We start from the raw sequence: 21,256 nt of genomic DNA, 5'->3' as shown, positions 1-21,256 counted from the left end.
GCCTTGGCTAGTTTTTATGGTGAGAACTCAGAATTCCAGGAATGCATGTTGAGCTGGAATCTCTCATATCAGTGATTCCCAAAAAGGAATGAGGGTGTGTCAGAATCTCCAAGTGCGCTTTTGAATCTCTGAAGACCTCTTTTTCCTTTCCCCAGGATCTCAGTGAGCCACTGTTAGTGGCAGTTGTGTTTGGTAACCATTAGGTGCTTTAGTTAAAAAACAACTGAAGGCTGGTGGAGAGATTGGGGATAGCCTCTTAGCATTTCAGCCTGGAGAGTGCCACTCACTCCAGAAAAAGTAATTAATGGCTTTGAATGATTTGTAGTTCATACAGTGGCAGTCACGTTGCTGAAAATTTGGCAACATGTAATGTTTGTGGTATTTGGCTTGGTTGTAAATGCAGTTTGTGTGTGTGCGTGATATTGTTTTGATGAAGAGGCTACGAGTGGGTGCTTTGGTGCCCCCTAACAGAAACCAGTGGGACTAGAAAACCTGAATCTCTTAGTGCAGGGTCAGCACCAAGTTGGAATAAGTTCTCAAAGAGCAGATGACACGGTGGCCATGCCGTGCTCCTCAGGTTGTTGGATTGGGCTTGTTGGGTTTCTGTTTCACTGAGGGAGGAGATTTTCTGTGCACTTGATTATGCTACCTGATACTGTGCAACCTAATGTTTTGGGCTTTGGGTCTGGGAAGGAAATATATTTTGATTATTCATTATATAGTTTTGTATAATTTGTATAATTTCTGCCTCATTTTGAGATGCAAGTAGGAAAATGGAAAAGCAAAGGACCCAAGTAACCAGCAAATGAGCTTAAGAGAAAAGTTCCTGGGAAATTAAATAACATTTGAAGCTTTGAGGTTATATGTTTTAAGTTTTAGAACATCAAATATTAGGACCCAGTGATAAAAATTCTCCTCTTATTGAACTGTTTTGAAATTTCATTTTTCAATCGCGTTAATACATCCTTAACTTGATGTCTTATAATACGGTTTGATAGTTGTGTGAGACCATTCTGAAATAAAAACAAAACAAATTAACAAGAAATGATCTTAGCCATCATCCCATTCATCCTTTGTGTTCTGCTAATGAATCCAGTAACTTGTGATAAAAGTCATATCTTGCTCTCAGAATTCTCCATGTCTGTCTCTGGGGTTAGCACATAATATACACTCTCTGGCTGGTGGGCTGGCTGAGATAGCATTTGCTAAAAAACTTAAGCATTTTGACCAGAGTATTTGTGAAGAAAGTCTGGATGGAAACTTTGGGAAGAATGGTGGAAGATGTTAGAATGACTCTTCATTTTGGGATTTAAAACTTAGCCATTCTTCTATGAGTTGTTAATGCTAATGCTTGCTATTCTAAAAGCTTCTGATGTGTAAAATATTCCGTAGGAATAAGACCTTTTGATGTGTAAAATGCCTTTTTTTTAACACATTCTCAAGCTGGTAGTCTTTTTTGCCATTACTTTGGGAGCATTATTTAATTGCTATTTGAGAGTCAACAGAAAAATGAATAAATAGGAATAATTGTTGCCAATCGATACTGTTCTCCATACACCAAAAATTAAATAAAACATGAATTTTAAAGCTCCATCAAGCAACATCTTGTCAAATTAATTATAACAGTCAGTGAGTCCTTACAGCCTAAAGTAATTTATCTTATCAAGTACATTTACCTTATCAGGCTACATTTGGAAAGATGAACTTCTGTATGTTTTTTGAGACAAGGTCCCACTCTGTCTCCCAGGCTGGAGTGCAGTGGTATGATCATGGCTCACTGCAGCCTCCACCTCTTGGGCTCAAGCGATCCTCCCACTTCAGCTGGGACCACCGGTGGTGTATGCCACAACACCTGGCTAATTTTTTGTAAAGTTGGAGTCCCACTCTGATGCCCAGGCTGGTCTTGAACTCTGGGTTCAAGGGATCCTCCTACCTTCATCTCCCAAAATGCTTGGATTATAAGTATGAGCCACCATACCTGTCCAAAAAGATGAACTTTTAAAACTTTGAAAAAAGTTTTTGAAATGAACTGTGGCTACTTCCCATGTATAGAGCCGGGTCTGGCAGCTAACATTTTGTTCCTTTAGATCTCAGGCAGATATGTTTCTGAATTGAAGGAATTTCCTATCTTCCTTTCTGGCTTGATGCCATGGGTGCCAGTGCCAGCTCAGAGAGCCATCTGCAGGACTCTGTAATAGAGTGGGAGCCAGGTGAAAGTGAGCCCGGCCTGCACTTGCGGTTCTTGTTAGGTGAAAACTTAGCAGAAGCATGTCCAATGCAGGAGATTGTCCATTCTCAGTTTATTCGGATACTTTAAGATGGTAGAACAATGACAGGTTTCTAGAAACCCTGTGTTTAGTACAAAAAGTGGTTTGTCTGTGAGACCTCCTTTTGAGATGTTCAAAATAACGTAAATATGCTGGAACATTGCAGAAATAATTCCTTCTGTGACTCCAAAATCTTTAGATTTGGAGGAAAGAATTCAAATAATTGTATGATTTCATCCATTCCTTCCATAAATGTTTATTGAACATTTCTGATATGCCCTGCACTGATTTGGGTACCAGACAACATGGACATAATTCCCTGATCTCACAGAGATCAGGTGGGGAGACAGACACACACAGACAGTGACATGAGCTATGGGGAAAACTAAAACAGGGGAGGGGATGGGAATCGTGCCAAGGGGTAAGGGAACCATGTCAGGACCTGGGGTCTTCTACTATTTATGGTGACTGATTGTACTCACAGGCATGAAATAGGACAGTCATTTACATATTGTGGCTGTTGGGCTGTCGTAGTTACTAATACCATTATCACAGTCACTGCCAGAAAGCATTTACCCTACACCTATTAACTAGGTTTTATACAGAATGAGTCATACCGCTAAGTGTTTGTCCTCAAGACTGACAGCCCTTATGTGTACACATGCAGATTACTTACTAATGATGAATAAAAACTCCAACAGCTATATTCATTCAACATATATTTATTGAATGATGGTGTATACAAGGCATTGTGGAGGACAGTGAGATAAATTACATATGTACCTAGCCAAAGGGGCATATAGTTCAGTATATTCATAGAGCAGGTCATTTGCATGTCAGTGATTTAACATTTGAAATAGACCATGACAGTCTGTGTCATCTGCTGATTTCGCTTTTTTTTTTTTTTTTGGAGGGGGGAGGAAGGCAGGAAGGGAGGGAAGAAGGACCGTAGGAAGGAAGGAAGCGATGAAGGAAGGAAGGAAGGGAGGACGCGGGGAGGGAGGGAAGAAGGACAGTAGGGAGGAAGGAAGGGATGAAGGAAGGAAGGAAGGGAGGAAGCGGGGAGGGAGGGAGGGAGGGAAGGGAAGGAAGGAAATCAAGCAATGAGAGAGATATTGCTGACCTGGATCTAGAGGTTTACAAGTTGATTTCTTTTTTTTTGAGAGAAGGAAAGAAAAAAAGAAATAAGTAAAGGAGAGGAAGAAAGAGGAAGAGAAAGAGGGAGAGTAAATGGAAATATTGCTTTATTTTGAAAAAAATTGAGTATTAATAATGGCCAATCAATGTTTCATTTAAACTTATGGGTAGGTGTGATGTGGTATTGACAAGAATGTATATTTTGTGTATTTGAAGTGGAGAGCTCTATGAATATTTATTAAGTTTACTTGTTCCGGATCTGAGTTCGAGTCTTTGATATCCTTATTAATTTTCTGTCTCATTGAATCTAAGTCTCGTATCTGGGTGTTAGGATCATTAGCTCTTGTTGTTGCATTGATCCTTTTACCACTATATCTTTGTTGCTTTAAAATCTATTTTCTCCGATACGAGAATTGCAACTCCTGCTTTTTATTTATTTATTATTTATTTTTGCTCTCCATTTGGTTGGTAAATCTTTCTCCATCCCTTTGTTTTGAGTCTTTGTGTATCCTTGCATGTGAAACAGGTCTGGATGTAAAATGCCATTGGGTTTTGGCTGTGTCTTTTGATTGGGGGATTTAGTCAATTTAAATTTAGGGTTGCTGCCGTTTGATGTTGACTGGCTGTTTTATCCATTCATTGGTGTAAATTCTTCTTTATGTTGGTGCTCTTTACTTTTTGGTGTATTTTTAGAAAGGCTAATACTGGTTGTTTCTTTCTGTGTGTAATGCTTCTTTCAGAAGCTCTTGTAAAGCAGGCCTGGTGGTAATAAAATCTGAGTTCTTGCTTGTTCATAAAAGATTTTATTTTTCCTTCAGTTGTGAAGCTTACTTTGGCTGGATATGAAATTCTGGGCTGAAGGTTCTGTTCTTTGAGAATGTTGAATATAGGCCCCCACTCTCTTCTGGCTTGTAGAGTTTCTGATGAGAGATCTGCTGTAAGTCTGATAAGCTTGCCTTTGTGGGTAACCTGACCTTTCTCTGTGGCTGTCCTTAGTATTTTCTCCTTCGTTTCAACCCTGGTGAATCTAACGATTATGTGCCTTGGGGTTGCTCTTCTTGAGGAATATCTTTGTGGTGTTCTCTGTATTACCTGGGGTTGAATTTTGACCTGCTTTGCTAGTTTAGGAAAATTTTCCTGAATAATATCCTGAAGGGTATTTTCCAGCTTGGATTCATTCTCTCCGTCGCATTCAGGTACACCTATCAAACGTAAATTTGGACTTTTCACATAGTCCCACATTTCTTGGAGACTTTGCTCATTCCTTTTTATCCTTTTTTCTCTAATCTTTTCTTCACGTTTTATTTCATTAAGTTGGACTTTGACCTCTGATATCCCTTCTTCTGCTTGAACAATTCGAGTGTTTAAACCTGTGCATACTTCTCGGAGTTCCTGTATTGTATTCTTTAATTCCATTAATTCACTCATACTCCGCTCTAAGTTGTCTATTCTCAATAGGATTTCATCAAACCGTTTTTCAAAGTTCCTAGTTTCTTTACGTTGGGCTACAACATGGTCTTTTAACTCACCGAAGTTTCTTATTATCCATTCCTTGAAGAGTGATTCTGTCATTGGGATGTGCTCGTTCTCCATCAAGCCTTGTTCCATTGTTGATGTGGAACTGTGATCATCTTTAGAGGGAGAGGCGTTCTGATTTTGAGTATTCTCAGCTTTTTTAAGCTGGTTTCTTCCCGTCATTGTAAATTTATCCTCCTGCTGTCTTTGAAATTACCAACTTTCAGATTAGGTCTCTTGAGTGGACGTCCAGGTTGTTAGTTCCCAGGGCCAGAGCAGCGGCGTTAAAACTGATGGTGCTTTTCTGCCCAGGATTCTCCTGTCTGGCTTCCCTCTTGTGTCGGTAGTAGGCGACTCTGCCTTCCCGGGGCTCCAAACCTCGGTCAGAAGGGGAACCGGTCCTGTTTACTCTGCGCCGAGTGCTCCCACGCCGAGGTGCCGTCACAGCTGCTGCCGGGCTCTGGTGTCCTGCTGGGGACCCGGGCCAGTCCTCCGAACCTGTTTACTTTGCTCCGAGAGCTGCCGCGCCAAGGTGCCGGCGGAACCGCTGCACCGGCCACGAGAGTCGCGCTGGCCACCCGTGTGTTTCCTCCACTGGGGGATCTCCTGCTCCGTGAGCGACCAGAATTTGTCTGAAAGTGTGGCGTCCTCTAGTTCTCCGCGCCTTCCCTGAGAGCTGCAATCCCGGGATGTTAGCGATCGGTCATCTAGGATCGTTTCCTGATTTCACATGTTTGAGGAGGCATAATGTTGAGTCAGCTGCTTTGGGAGACCAGTATGGGATAACTAATGTATGAGTGTGTTTAGCCATTTCCCTGTGTCCACATCTCAGTAAGGCATTGTTTCTACCTATTGCTTAATATGTTAAATGCCTTTGAAGTAAAATATGCCTTTTTTTGTGAAAAAATTGCTCTGAGAAGGACACCAGCTTCTAGAGTTGGTGATAGAAGTGCTGAATTTAAGATGTGATGTTTCTTGGTCAGTACATGGAATCACTGAGGGCCTCAAGGAAATACTTAGCATTTTGCTGCCCTTATCAGGGAAATTTTATGCTGTACTATTGTTCGCCAGCTTGGATATGAACCCCTAGATCTTGATAAAGGCCCAAATGGGAATGTGGACACATCAGAATTTATCTCCCTTGCTTGAAGCAGAACTGCTTCTTCTGGGCCCTAATATCAGATTCTTCCCTTTCCTTCAGAAATAAAGCATCAACTATATTTATGTGAGGGTTTCTTGTGTTTAATATATGGGACCAAAAAATTACTATGTAGATACATAGTTTTATATATATATATATATATATGTATACATGTATACACACAGACATATACATATGCAGCCTTAGAAAACAGAGCAAGGGAAAGTTTGGAAGTGGGAGGAAAAGCCATACAATACCATGGCAGAGGGTACTGGCTTCTCAGCATAATCCATGTTTTCCTCTTCCTGAGCTCACAGCAAGAATGCACTTCCCAGCCTCCTTTGCAGGTAAGTATAGTCATGTGCCTGAATTCCAGCCAATGGATGACCACGATGAATACAGCTGAGCCCATCTGCTTGAATCCCTAGTTTAATGTGAGGAAGAGGAACACCTCTTTCACCAGTTCTCTGTCATGGGAGCAAGAACGAAGTTCTGAGGTGTTTGAGCCATTATAAAGAAGTCAGGGGTCTATTTTGACAGTGATGAGTTTGGATCATAATCCTAAATGCTGAAATTCTGAACATCAAAATCCAAAAAGATCAAAATCCCTAAAGTCCAAAGTCCCTAATGTCTAAAATTCTGAAAATCAAAATCACAATCACAGGATGCTTATGTTAGGTTAGCTTTTATGGGCTATCTCTGTGCAGTCGTCCAAAATCTCTCCTTATAATATATATTTTTATATGTTGAATTTTCTTTTTAGTTATTTAGCTTTTTTCTTGTTTTAGTTTTTTTCCCACTATTTTAAATTCGTAGAATTATGTTTTACAGTTCACTATGAAATACATAGTATTTCATTTTTGCATCACTTCCCATACTGGAGTTATAAATTGTATAGAGACTTTTAAAGAGTTCTAATTCCTTTTATGCAATTTTTGCAAATTAGACTCCACAAAAGTGCATTATCACCATGTTTTGTGCACATAAAAATGTTGCAACTTTCTCAACAAATTAATAGATGTTCTTTTTGTACATCTGCATTTGTGAAGGATACGATTTCTTGATCTCAGCTCTTTGGATGACTCCATAAGTGGTGGTGACATCGTGGTTTTTGGTCAATCTCATCAGAAGACAGGTTGTTTATCACAGTATTTCAGATGATTGCAGTCATAAAGCTGGGTGCAAACAACAACCAACTGCAGTGATATCCATGTATATATTTCTTCTTTTGAACTATTTCATTTTGAATACGGGTCATCTGCTCATAGTTGTTGTACCCGTGCAACTGTTGTTAGTGTATCTGAGTGTTTTTGCTTTCAACAATATGTATGTTGTTATTATCCATTTTATTGTGTTAAGTGGTGTAGGAAGTGTTTTGCCATGTCTTTGTTTCTCAAATTCTCTTTTAAAAAGGTAAATAAATGTCTTTTAATGAGTCTTTAAATTATTTAAGAATTATAGTCTCAGGATTTTGAGATTTCAGTGTTTGAGACTGTGTCTTTGGGGATTATGATCAGCTCCCACAGTGACTAGTCTTTCCTGCCTAATACTATAACTGTGTGGTGAGAGGAGTAAAGACTACAGTTTCAGAGCTGGGTCCCTCTTCATCAGTTTACTGGACCTGGTTGTGCTCGTGGATGAGGGTAATTATGCTCATAGGCTCAGGCTGTGTGTGTTTATTACTGCACTAATCTTCATTGCTTATAGAAAGCTGTGCTTCTTGCTATGCACTCCCCAGTAGCTGAGTGTATAATCTAGGAAATGTGAACTGACCCTTGATTTTTCTTCCTCTTTCCTTCTTTTCCTCAATTATTTTAGTGCCTACCTTGTTCTAGGTGGTATTGGGATACATAGAAATGAAAGACACATGGACTCTGTCCTCAAAGAACTAACAACCCTAGTTGACCAGACTGCCTCAAGTGGAACTCCCATTGAAGTCAAAATATTTAAACAATAAATGATATTATCAGGAGCTGAGAGGTATATTCGTTTCAGCTGCTGTTTGTTAATCCTAATCCAGTCAGTTTTGTCCTTGAAACTTATTCGGGATGATCAACCACAAAGTCCAACCATACTTAGTATTGCCCTTCCCTCTCCCATGTCTATAATTCTCACATAGATCCTTGAGCAGTGCAGCAAATTGTCTAGAGAAAGTTGATTGAGTGCCCTTTTCCCTTTGAATTTTGGGCCCATATGGAAAATTTAGCAACATTGTCACTTTGCTAAATATTGGGAATGGTGGATAGTGAGGTGAAGGGATTGGCATGTATAGCCTGAGAAAATCCTACTCAGCTGTTTTAGTTGTTAGTTTCAGCAGATTCAGTGGTTCCCTTCGTCTGGCCTATCACTGTATTTCAAATTAGAATTTGAGGATCAGCTGCCTTCTTTTTTTTAGCAATCTCCCTCTTCAATTTGCCCTATCACTCACATTTGTTCTTGTTAATGTCAACTTGTCTGGTGTACTCCTTGAATGTAGGCACCAGGCCTCAACTCTTTGTATTCTTTCTGCTAGTTCTTTAGAGCATAAACAGTGCTTTATATATTATGTATAACACAATAAATGTTTGATGAATGAATGAATTACTTAAATTTCTTAAACTGGGAGAGCTGCTTGAGCTAGTTTCATACTTGGTGAATAGGTCTTTCCCTGGGGAACATCATGTCCTGCTGCTATTATATTGCTGTCAATTCATGTGATGTTTTATCTTGTGACACTGGTCTGGTTGTGGCCAGTAACAGCAGTCACCCACCATGAGGTTTAAGAAGGGAAAGTGATGACATGCTAAGTGGTTGCTATAACAGTGTAGTGGGATGTGTCTTGACCAAAAGGTAATTATAGGGGGCATGTCTGGTGGATGGTACTGAACCATGTTCTTACGCTTTTCTTGGCAAAAGAATTTTCTTATGTTACATGTACTATATGACTCAATCTAATAAAATAACAACAGATTAATCTTTTCCTGCTCAGTAGCTAGATTTGTACCTTAGGTCCTGCTTGACTCACTGACGTTTCCAGAGAATTCTCTGAAAAGAGATGCATGCACACCCATAATTTGACTTGTTTCCCTAATAAAATTACAGCTGAAATCTTTCCCTGGGAGACTTGTTATGCTTCTTCTTAAAAGTATATTTCAATAATAATGACAAAAGAATGGTGCTTTAGAATTACCCTAAAGTCTAAGAGAGAAGGTATTTAACAGGAAGAGGCTCCACTCTCCTTGGTATTAAAGGTTTCATCAGTTGCTCCTTTGAGCACCTGTGGGCTTTCTAGCTGCAGCTTTTTTTATTTTTAAGCTTAACAACTGGTCTCCTCCCCTCCAGTTCAGAGGTCATTTAGAAAAAAGCTGGCCCGAGCTTTTCTCTGATCTTGCTCTTCTTGCTGCTTTTGTCAGTTTAAGATTCCTTTGCCAAAAGTCAGTGAAGCAGAAGATCATCTTCACATCTTTGATTCCTTGACCTTTACATGTAAGAATCTGTACATTCAAGAACATTTCAGTGCTGACTTGTTGCTTAACTTTGCCCAAATTTGCAAAGCTGGGGAAATTACTGTTTCTTTAACAGGACGTAGAAAGCCATAAAAATTTAACTAAATGGGATTCTCTGTCATAAATTAATTTTTAAAAATTGTTAAAGTTGGAAGTAGGAAGCTTATTACCTTTCTATGAGATAGTCTGTCATGATCAATAGTGAAGGAGGTAAATTTTTCCTGAATCTTAATTAATTTACAGTATCCTGAAAGTATTAGTCCAGCATCATCTACTTGTTGGAAATAATTTTAGAGAATGTCCTCATGAAGTGTCCATATGTTGAGTTACAAGAAAAGCACCTAGTTTATAATATACATAAATTGATGCTCTTTCTAACCTTGACTGGTGTTGTGTGTCCATATTTTACAGTGGCTTAAGTGATGTTGCAAGTAGTAGTCTGATTCTGTAGCCTAGTGACTACAGATACATTTTAGGCGGAAGACCTGGAGAAGCTACATTTTTGAATAGTAAATGATGATGAATAAGTTCAAGAATATGCTTTATTGTAGAAGATAATGCTATCCTCTGCCCTCATTGTATTCACTGTGATGGAAAAATAAATTGCCACACCAAAGGCCTGCTTACCTCACTTCCTGTAAACATGTCCCATGTGCAAGAAAAATTACAAGGCATGCCAAAAGGCAAGAAAAACGCAGTCTGACGAGATCAAGCCCAGGTTCTGAAACAGATGTTGGAATTATCAGACAAGGAATTTAAAAGAACTGTGATACATTAAGGGCTCTAATGAAAAAATTAGGCAACATGCAAGAACAGATGGGTAATATAAGCAAAGAGATTGAAACTCTAAGAAAGAATCAAAAGAAAATGTTAGAAATAAAAACCACGGTAACAGAAATGAAGAATGGTGGAGCTGAAAGTTCCAAACCTCTAATCAATCATGCCTTGGTCCTTCTGGCAACCAACCCCTATTCTGAAGCCATCTAGCAACCCAAGAGTCATCTTGTTAGCATAAACTCTGGTGTGGTTGAAAGGGGTTTGTTATTAATTTAAAAAGCTACTCCTATCACTCAGGAAATTCCACAGGTTTTAAGAGATCTGTGCCAGGAACTGTGTAGTCAGAATGCCCTATATGTATGAATTCTTGTGAGTCTTATGCATTCGATGGTGTGTTATTTTAAGGCAAGGACCTGAAGTCTCCTTGCATTGTACTCAGCACATTAATCACTCAGTAAGTCCTTGTTGAGAAGGATCTGATCACCAAAGGCAGAGGCAAAAAGACAGACATTCAAATGTTTGCTGTTCCAAGAGAAAGCCTCTGCCTTCACATTCTTCCCTTGGTTATGCAGAGGTAAAGGGAATATTTCCCCTTTTTCCTCTGAAAGTTCACTGAAAAGTCAATTCACAAAAGACAGATTAATTGGAGAAAAAGTATCCAAGTTTGTTTCTCATGAACAGGCAGAAGTCTTCAGAATGAAGACCCAAAGATAGAGGGGAAATTGTCCATTTCTATGCTTAGGTTCAACGAAGTATCAACAGCTGTATTAAAATCCAACTGGACAAAAAAGGTAAGATCTAATGCTAATAAGTTGAGTGGGGAAACCCAGCAAGGCCTGGCTGGCTGGATTCTTTTTGGCCTCTCTGATCATGCATTCTTTCTTTCTGGGTGTGTGGCAGAGTTCTTTCTGGAATGAGTGTCTTATGACCTGTGTGAAACTCTTAACTTTCCCTCTGCATTTCTGTCCCAAGTATGTCAGATGATTTCTTTATGGTCAGTTTTTACACAGAAATGCAGAGGGAAAGTTAGAGTTACAGGTTTCTTGCTGGCTTTGGGGAAGAAGGCTCTGGTTTTAATGACCTGCCTTAGGGAAGAGAAATTCCGGTTTCTATGGCTAGCCTAGGGGGAGAATGGGACTAGATGGCAGGAAGAGGTCACAGAAAAACTTTTGCTTCTGAGGCCTTCATTTTGGGGTATTGTTTTCAGAGTCCCATCAGTTAACAAATCACAGACTATAAACTGCCAGAGCCTAACCCAGTCCTAAATGTTTTACAAATAAAATTCCTTTAAGCATGTCCTGCAAAACTTTAAATAAATTATCTCAGGCCAATGTGGTGATTTCCCCAGGGATTGATAAGCAGAAAAACACTTGTAATTTGTAACCAAAACAAGCTAACAAATAGCTAAATCAATGTTGTCCTCCCAGATATACTCACATAATACTATTCTTCATGCTAGGAGCTGGGTTATGTTTGAGATTTGCTGTAGCTAGAGGTAGTAGAGGCTTCATTGTACTCTCATGACCTTGTTTTTGTCTCCCCTCTGGGCTTTGGGCTTTTCCGATACCGCTTCTAGGAGACTTTGTAGTATTGCAACTCTTTCAGCTATAATCCTCTGATTTAACCTGAAGTCTTTTGGGGGTAGTGTCATCCCCAAAATGTGGTACCTTATACAGCCTTCAGATGTCACCTCCTGTGAGCATTCTACCCACACATCATACTTAATCCCTTTGGATACCCATAACATTTTATTCATATCTACTAATGTCTTATAGTACGCATCCCATTACAGTTTCTTTCCTAGCCCATTCTTTAGAGCTTCTTTAGAGCAGCATTCATGTTTTAGTCTGTCTTTTTTATATCCTAGATAATAGCATGGACACTGAATACATGTTGTTGGTTTGAATGAAAAAAATACTTTCTTTCAGCACTCTGAAGATCACACTCTGTGCTTTTCTTGCTTGCAGGGTTTCTGGTGAGTAATCTGCTGTCAGTTGCTCTTGTGTTCCTCTGTAGGTAGGATACTCTTTTCCTTCTGGCTTCCTTATAGATTTTCACTTCCCTCTTGGTTTTCTGCAGTCTTAATAAGATATGCCTAAGGGTGGTTTTTTGGGATATTGTGATATAGTGGGAAATGTATACAGATGATTCCCGACTTACCGTGGTTTGACTAACAATTTTTCAACTTTATAGTGGGTTTATTGGGGTGTTAAATGCATTTTTAACTTATATTTCGTTTATTAGGCCATAACTTCATTGTAAGTTGAGCATCTGTATATTAATTATAAAAAATATATATTTATGTATACAATATGTAACTTGAAGGGATATGTGTTGACTGGTATGAGAGCAAGGAACATCTGTAGTTAAGGTTGAAAGCATTATTTTCTCCCATAAGAATAGGATTTTTGTCAATTTCTTGGAAATGGCCAAAATTTAGCTTTTTATCCCTGGAATAACAAAGACAGACTATTGATATTTTAAGGAGAATTCTTTGAAGTTTTTATGTATGGTAAAATAATATTACCTAAATAGTTTCCTTTTAAAACAAACACCAAAAAAGGCAACTCCTTCCAGGTCAGGGCCTGAATCTTAGTAATATTTATATCTTCAATGTCTGCCAACCCTGCAATAGGTATTCAGTAAATTCAGATTGATATGTACAAACTTACGAGTTCTAATAGTTGGGCCAAAGTAGCTGAGCTTCGCTTTTTTTACCTCTTGTATAGAGTCCTACATAAGAGGTCATGCTCCCTATTCAAATAGTAGTCATTCTCTAGTAACATGTAATTTGTTATTCCCTTAAATTGATCTGAGATTTCTTCAGCTGTCAGGGGCAGGTTTTCTTTTATTTCCAATATTTCTGTAATGTTTAGCTCAGCCAATAAACGAAACTACTGAAGTTCAGAGTCTCATCTCTCATTCGTGCATATGAATATATTATTTTGACTTCATTGAAAAAAGTACTTTTTTGCTTAAAAGAACCCCTTCCCACTTCCTAAACAACCATATACAAAGATGATCAACAAAACCCAAGAAATACACGTTTTAATAACTTGGCATTTTTTATTTATCATATTGGCAACAACTAGTACAACTTATAATACCTAGTATTGGACAGGAAAAATGCAATCTCATATACTAGGAGTAGAGGGTTAATTTAAGTTAGTACATTTTGGAAGAATATTGGACATATCTATCAACATTTTAAATATGTATCAATTTCTAACAACTTCTACAAGAATATTTGCACAAATACACAATGGTGGTTATATTTTTTACCATGGAAAAATTGGAAAGAGTGTAAATGTCCATTAATAGGAAAATGGTCAAGTAAAATATGACATATTTGTATAAAGAAATATAGTTTTAAAAAATAGGATATGTTCTCTTTTTTATATACACACAAACTGTACAATATATATAATTTTTTCAGGTAAAAGGAAAAGTTGTACTTAATAATGTCCCACTGAATATTCTATGTGTGTGAATTATATATTCATAGGAAGAAGTCTAGGAGATTGTACAGCATGCTGTTAACAATGGTTATCTCCAAAGGGTGGATTTATAACAGCCTTTTATTTTCTATTTTGTGCATTTTTGTATTGCTTATATAACCAAAAGAATTATAATTATTTAAAAATATTTATTCAGTGTTCTTTAGGAATGGGGTGCTTAGCTCTGAACTGGGGGTACAAGATGCATAATAAGACTTGATACTAATCACTAGGAGTTTATGGCTTAGTCAGTGAACACAGGGAAAACAAATACATGCAGTAATATGCGTGGGTACTGGTAGAAGCTGCAAAATATTCGGTAGGATTAAGGATTAGTTTGATTGAGTAGGCATTGGGCATGAAAAAGAAACAGAAAGCAGTCATAGGCGAGGTTTGAACTGAATCTTGAAAAATGTGATATTTGATTTGGTATTTGATGGCAGAGGGAGGGTGAGAGAGAAAAGGCCTGGAGGATGGTGTCAGGTGTGAGTTTCGGAAGTAAAAGTTGGCTTAGCTTCAGTTCATGAGCACCTGTGTATGTGAGTGTTGTCGGGGAAATGGTGAGGCCCATGCATACAGAAAAGAGTGGACAGGATTCTGGCCAGTGAGTCAGGAAATTGCCCCTTCCCGCATCTGACATATGCATACTGTGTGAATCTCGATAAAGTCACTTTCCTTTCCTTCTGTGGACCTCAGTTTCTTAATTGTAAAATGAGAGGTCGAACTAGATTAGTGCCATTCTGTGCTTTTGCTTTCTTTTTTCCCTTTCTTCTTTAGCTGTCATTTCCCAGAAAAAGGTGTATTTCTATTCATTCTTGTGTCTCTGTATGCTCTGGAACTAAGTCTTTATACCAAAATTTCCCTCTCCCCTGCATTTCCTTCCTTATTCTATTTTATTTTATTTTTTTTGAAAAGAGAGAAGCAAAGAGGCCCTGTGTGATGTCAAGAATGAGATAGTTGAGATTTAACTGACACTTACTAAAGAAGTGATTTTGAGAATTCTTGTTTTAAATGAGCTTCTAGTGGGGGTAGCAGAGGAGAACAAAGCTTAGAGGTTCAGGTATAGGAAGCTCAGTTAGGTTGACAGTTGCAAGTTTACCAAGGAATTTGGTGTGAGGAAGAAATTCCTAAGGACTAAAACCTTGAGCCATAAAATGTTATGATGTTTACTCAGCACAAATGAGGCTAGTAAATAGTCAAGAAGCATTAAAAAATTAACCTAGTAGCTTTTCTGTAGAGTTCAACTTATAAGTAAATTTAATTCATGGAAGGTAAGTTTTGATCAACAAAATATATGTAGGTTTATTACTTTTACCCTTGAAGTTATAAAACTATAAGAAAATTCAGCCGTTTCTTTTATTATATCAACTACTTGGGGTGGGGAGGGAAAGAATGAGTTCCAAATATGGAATCTCCTCTAAAATTTATATAGTAAATCTACATATATAGATCAACATAATAATTTTTACCTAATTGATATACTTTTCTTTCCATTTGAGTTCTGAAAGCAATGTTCAGATCTGTAATATACAGTTTCTAAAATCTGGTGTGTAAGGTTTGTAAAAAGACAATAATAAAGAAAGTTTATTGGGATCTCAATACACAGTTTACTTTAGAGCAGACATTGAATTAGACTAGTCCTCCAAAAGGGAAGGATACGGGCTGGTAAACATTCAAGGGTATTTAGTTACTATGTTTTTAAGGTAGTTTTTTTGTTCATGTGGTTGGCCAATGAATTAATCCCAAAGATAGAAGCTTATTCCCAAGAATTTTATTTTCTAGGAGCTAGGATAATTTGGATACCCTTAAAAGAAAAATATTTTTACCAGTTTTGTTAGGAAGTCCATGGAAGGTAAGAATAATGCTATTTTCCTTGACATTTCTACTATGCTGGAGATTGGGTCTAGTGGCTCACTATAAAAATCCCAGCTTCTTTAGAAAGCATTTCTAAATCTCTTTAGTAGGAATTAATCTGTACATTCTCATTTATGGATTCATCCATTCATGAAAAAAAAAACGATTATTGAGCACTTGCAATGTGGGATTAAAACTGAGCAGGATAAACATAGTTCCTGCTGCTGTGGTCTGAATGTGAATCTAAAATTCATAGGTTGAATCCAATCACTAATATGATGGTTGCAGAAAGTAGAGCCTTTGGGAAGGTCCCCATTAGGCCATGAGGGCAGCTTTCTTGTGAATGGGATTATTACCTATAAAAGAAATCTCATTTCTTGTCAATGGGATTATTGCCCTTATAAAAGAGAACCCCAGAGAGGTGCTTGGTCCCATCTACCATGTGAGGACACAGCTACAAGGCACCATCTATAAACGAGAAAATGGGTCTTTACCAGACACTAAATCTGCTGATGCCTTGATCTTGGACTTAGCCTCCAGAAAAGTAAGAAATAAGTTTCTTTTGTTTATAAACTACCTAGTCTACAGAAGTTTTTTTTAGACAGAGTCTCACTCTGTCACCTAGGCTAGAGTGCAGTGGTGTGATCTTGGCTCACTGCAACCTCTGCCTGCTGGGCACAAGTGATCCTCCTGCCTCAGCTTCCCGAGTAGCTGGGACCACAGATGTGTGCCACCACTCAGCTAATTTTTGTATTTTTGGTAGAGACGGGGCTTTACTATGTTGCTCAGGCTGGTCTCAAACTCCTGACCTCAGGTGATCTGCCTGCCTCAGCCTCCCAAAGTGCTGGAATTAAAGGCATGAGCCACCACTCTTAGCCATATAGAATTTTGTAATAGCAGCCAAAATGCACTAAGCCCCTGCCTAGTATGGGGCAACTGCACAGTGTTAGCAGGCAGTATTAGTACTGCTCTGTAATGGATGAAGTTCAGGCTGCATGCAGAAAGACTTTTGGAGAGAGAGCTTTATAAGCCAAGTAGTAGTTAACTGGTTGAACAGAGATGGCTAGGGGCAATATACAAAGCTGGGAAAATAGCTTTGTGACAGGATTGAAAGAGTGGAAAGGAAATTCACAGTGGTTTGAGCTTGGTGCATGAGGGAGGAGGAAGTAGTGTCAAGAAGAGAAGTTAGAGAAATAGTGGCTCTAGAACCCTGAGAGCCTTAGCAAACCGACTCTCCTGATGGCAGTGGTGAGCTATTGAGTTGATGACAGACATTCTAGAAAAATCATAGTTGATGCCATGTGAAGAATGTATTAGATGGAGGAAAGAAGGTTATCACTGTTAAAGGTCAGAGATAAGAAACCAATCCCACAATCCCATTTTTAGAGTCTGTTTCTTTAGAACTACTCCTGGTACCAAGTACTGCATCAATTAGGGTACCGTCAGAAAAGAGAAGCAAAGTATGTATTTCAGATACTAACTGAGGTGATTTAACATAAGGAATTGGGGATCTGGGGTACTGGATGGCTGAAAATGTAAATAGTGGAAGCAGAGGCTATATATAGAGAGACTGGTAACTCCAGGAAACAGCAGCCATCCATGCAGCTGGGAGGGACAAAAAGGAATGGGTGATGTTAGCTAATCCAAGAAACTCATAGGTGCTACCATAGAGCTGATGTGCTGATTGCTAAGGAGATTCTTTGGATCTCTGGAGAGATATTGCCTTCTGGCTGGTACTCACACTATCAAGGGAGGGTCCAAGGCTGGTACACAGAGTGCTTAAAGCATGAGGAGCTGGAGCTGTCTGCTACTGTACAGGTTGACAGGAGATGGAAAACCGGAAGAGAGTTTCTTCTCTCTACCTTTGCTTTCCAGTCCTGTCAGTGGCTGCCACTGACAGATTGTTACAAGTAGCCAGTTGCAAAGGAGTCTGGGAAATGTGATTTGAAGACTTCTAGTCCCAGCATCATAAAGCAGAGTATAGAGGGTGGGCATGTACTGTACTTCTTGGTGAGCTTGTACATACTACCTATGTACTATGGGAAGCGGGTTGGAGGGAGGCAAAACTGGGCACTGGTTCATCTGTACAGAAGATGTTGGTAGTAAACTAGGAAGGAGATGGTGGCACCTTGATTTAGAGCAATGGCAAGAAAGAGAGAGATTTAGAAAGTAAAGTTGAACAGAATTGGTAATTTTGTGACGGATGGGGATCAGTGAAAATAAGGGAGGGGGAGGAATTGAGAAAGCTTGAGTTTTTTATTTAGGTGCATAATAGTGCTGTTCACTGAGATAGGAGCATAGAACTGGAAACTGATTAGAGGAAGATGATTCATTCAGTTTTGGACCTGCTCAGTTTGATGTGCCTATGGCTCATCTAGGTGGAAATTCATTGTGGACATGTGGGTGGAAGGTGTAGATGTGATGTGAAGGTGTAACTGAGATCACCAAAGGAGACTATGGTGCAAAGAGGAGAGATCATAAGCTAGATCCGAGAGGAATAACAACGTTTTAGGAAAGAACACAATCAGTGGAGAAAAGTTTGCAGTGACTGAAAGAGTGGTCAGAGATGTTGGAAGAAAACCAGAGTGTAGAGTCTCGGAACTAGGGAAGAATGTTGAAAGAAGAGGTCGTGGTCAGCAGTTCAGACGCTCTAAAGTTGACTTCTCAATGTTGTTTGTGCTTCTGTTATCATATTCATCAAGTCTGCCTGTTTTTCAGAGTTACTTAAGGTTGATTCTCCTGTAGCATAATGTAAGGCTGGGATGCTGTGCTGTATATGCCTCAGCAGCTAGCACTGTTTTACACATCCATAGAAGCTTGATTGGTGCTTATTGCATTAGATTAATCTGAGGTTAGCAAACTCTAGCTTGTGGGTCAGCCATTTGCTTTTATAAACAAACTTTTATTATAATGCAGTCATGTTCATTTATTTATGTCTTGTCTGTGACAGTTTTCACATTGGAACAGCAGAGTTGAGTAGCTGCACCATCTCTGGTCTGCAAAGCTTAAAATGTTTACTAAGTGCTCTTTTATATTTACTGACCCCTGGATTATGGTCCTGCATTCATGGTTTTATGTCAGCTTGTAAGATTGTGTCTTTGACCCTCCCCATTTTTTATTCATATTTGTTTGAGATATTTAGGGAAGATGTGGAGTGCACACTGTGCCTTTGCAGCATCGTTTGTGGTCACAATCTTGTTTGTGGTAAGAAGGCAGTGGGGCCAAGGGAAAGCAAAGTTCATGGGTAGTTACAGCAGTCTCTTTCAGTAGGCCCAGTGACTATGGGCCTAAGTAGTATCCTTTTTTAAAAAAAAAAAAAAGGCTAGGGCCAGGAAAGTGAAACAAGATGGGGAAGATGGATCTATGTGTTGAAGACATACTTTTTCAGCTCTATGATGTGTGAGCTGTTGTGCTAGGTGCTGGGATTTCTTCAGTAACTCAGAATCTGGTTGGAAAAACAGACCTGTAAGCAGAATCTTACAGTTCCCTACAATGTGCTTGGCACAGTGATAAAGCTGTGGTAATGCTAGGCAAAAGAATGGCACCTAGCCCAGCCCAGGGAGAAGCAGCAGGAGGAAGAATGATCATATTGGGAGGAGAGCCACCAGGTGCTGCCTGGGGTTTCATATTGCCACCTGCAAGCTGGGAGTGGATATAGGGGCTGCGAGGCTGGGTGGGCCATCTACCAGCTCTCTAGTCAGAATTCCTGTGTGAGAAGCAAGCCCTTGAGGTGGTACAGTCATGGAGAAAAGGCAGTTCTGAGAGATCTACTTATCTGTCACCAAAGTTTGTCTTCTAGACATTCTTTCCTTTTCTTTCTTCTTTTGTTAGATGACATATTTAGTGTGGTTTGAATTTGTGGGAATCATAACCTTAAATTGGTTGATTTTCCCCTTACATAAAATATAAAATCATCTTGCATTAATATGTCTTTTGACTGTATTTATGTTGCCCGTGGGGATGATTAAAGCTCAGTGAACTGAGCATCTAACAGGCGGTGAAAGTTCTCTGTGTATTTAAAACTCTGAATTGGTGGTCATTTTACTATCCACACCCCTTAACAACATCAAATTACACTTTCACATTAATCTATATTCTCTCAATGACCTGTATAAACTGATTGGGGCGGCTGTTAGGCCTACTGTATGAAAAAAAAAAGTAAGACATATACTTGCAGGTTTTAATTTTTTGCCGATATTCATTGCTTTTGTTGGTTCTTTTGGTTGCAGGTAACAGCAGGTCATTCCAATTACTTTAGAAAAATAAGAGTTTTCATAAGCCTGCATGTGAACTGGAAGCAGGGATGACTAGATGAGCAGAAGTTCAGGGTGCTTCCTTTTCTCCCCTCCTCCTCCTCTTTGTCTCTGCTCTTCTCCTCCTCCTCCTCTCTCTCATGTACTCGTCCTCTCTCCTCCTCCTCTCTGCTTTCCTCTTCATCCTCTGCTGCCTCTCCTCTGTCCTCTCTCTGCTCTCCTCTCTTCTTTCTCTACTCTCCTTCTCTCTCCTCCTTCTCTCTCCTTTTTCTCGTCTCCTCCTTTCTCATGCTCTCCCTCCTTTCCTCTCTCTACTTTCTCCTTCTCTCCTCCCTCATCCATCCTCCCCCCTCCCTTCCCTCTCCCTGTCCCCTGTCTGCCTCTTCCTCTCTTTCTCTCCTCTTCTCTCTGCATATCTGCATCACCCTTTTCTCAACCTACAGACCTGTTTTCTTTGTGGCTTTTGCTTATATGTGATCAGTCACCTTCTCTCAGCCTCTTTCTGCATAACTGACCTTAAAGCTTCAGCTCTTACTACTAATTGCTCTGTTTTCTTTCAGAATGTAATTGGCCCAGCTTTTCTTTTCTTTTCTTTTCTCTTTTTTGAGACGAAGTTTCACTCTTGTCCAGGCTGGAGTACAATGGCGTGATCTTGGCTCACTGCAGTCTCTGCCTACCAGGTTCACGTGATTCTCCTGTCTTAGCCTCCTGAGTAGCTGGGACTACAGGCGCACACCATCACAACTGGCTAATTTTGTATTTTTAGTCGAGACGGAGTTTTACCATGTTGGTCATGCTGGTCTCAAACTCCTGACCTCAGGTGTTCCACCCACCTTGGCTCCCAAAGTGCTGGGATTAAAGGTGTGAGCCACTGCACCTGGTGCAGCTTATCTTGTCAAGCAAGGTTCTATTGTAGCTGGATTGACCCCTCCTATGTCGGGCCTTTCTCAACTCCCCCTGTCATACTCAGGTTGGAACAGGGAGGCATACCCATGTGGTGCATAAGACTAGGAAATTGGCAGCTTCTCTCAGAAGCAAAAAGTAATGAGAAGCAAGACATTCTGAGGCATGACCCTTCCCCGGCCTGGCTCATAACTCATTTCCTATGCACAGTTCTAAAGATCTCCTCTTTTAATGTAAGCCAATCCTCATAAGTAAAACCACCCATTTTCTTAACCTTTCCCCAACAGGAAGTGTCCAAAGTCATCGTCAACTGCTGCATTCAGAAGCAGACATGGGACCATTTAGAAAGCATCATCTCCATCTGAAGCCACAATTTTCAATGATCTCTGTCACAATTCTAGTTCTGTCATGATCCATTTGAATCCTT

General features: G+C 39.5%; 1 protein-coding gene across 2 annotated transcripts in view; it reads left to right on the top strand.

The window, feature by feature from the left end:
- The window catches only part of STXBP6 (syntaxin binding protein 6), a 275,229-nt gene that overhangs the window by 40,903 nt on the left and 213,070 nt on the right, over window positions 1–21,256 (top strand). The gene's annotated exons all lie outside the window — the stretch shown is intronic.

This window comes from Callithrix jacchus, chromosome 8 (assembly GCF_049354715.1).
Source record: "Callithrix jacchus isolate 240 chromosome 8, calJac240_pri, whole genome shotgun sequence".
NCBI classification, from domain to species: Eukaryota; Metazoa; Chordata; class Mammalia; order Primates; family Cebidae; genus Callithrix; species Callithrix jacchus.
This window is presented reverse-complemented; position numbering and strand designations above follow the sequence as displayed.